This window comes from Galeopterus variegatus, unplaced genomic scaffold (assembly GCF_000696425.1).
Source record: "Galeopterus variegatus unplaced genomic scaffold, G_variegatus-3.0.2 Scaffold2137, whole genome shotgun sequence".
Lineage (NCBI taxonomy): Eukaryota > Metazoa > Chordata > Mammalia > Dermoptera > Cynocephalidae > Galeopterus > Galeopterus variegatus.
Genome location: NW_007728248.1, coordinates 275,855 through 276,599, shown reverse-complemented (window position 1 = coordinate 276,599; position 745 = coordinate 275,855).

Sequence of the window (745 nt, the reverse complement as noted above, 5' to 3'; positions counted from 1 at the left end):
ACAGATCACTTATTACTGCACAATCAAACTCACTCCCCACCTACAAGAGATTACCCAGACAAATCAGGCTGCAGCATGTACCACTTCTATCTACTTAAGAACAGGGGAGAGAAAGGAATTATAAACAAAAACTTCTGAAATGACCACTTCTTGTTCCAGCTTGAGCTAGACAAATGTGTTTGAATAAATGACCTGCATTAACTAACATTTAAATATGGCAACTTTAGCACATTAAGAATATGAAAAGTCCACCCCTCTCCACAAACCCATTTACTTCAGTGCAGTTTCCCAGGCAAATTTTTCTGTCATTCAGCCAGTGGAATGGATGGCATGTGCCAGATGTTACACAAGACATTTATTTCTTCAAGAAAGCTGAAAGCCAAGAGAATTAATCTCCTTCTGCCAGGACCTCTGTCCCAAGCTTCTGGGGAAACAGTGAATTGGGCTTGACAAGTAAAGTGGCTACATGATCCACTAAAATCAGATTCAAAACATGAAAATGCACTGCAGAGTTATATTCCTTCCTGTTCTTCTTCATGGTAGAAAGACCTAACCATAAATAAAAAGAGCTGTACCTTCAAACTTAAAGGAGGTTTAAAAAAAGACCAAGTATAACGAAAAAATAAAGAAATAAAAGGAAAGTAAATCAAACCCCCAACTGTACTGAAAGTAAAAAAGTCCCACGGTGACTGACGTCTGGAAGAGGTCAAGGCAGGAAAGAGTGACACAAGGATGGAAGTGGCCA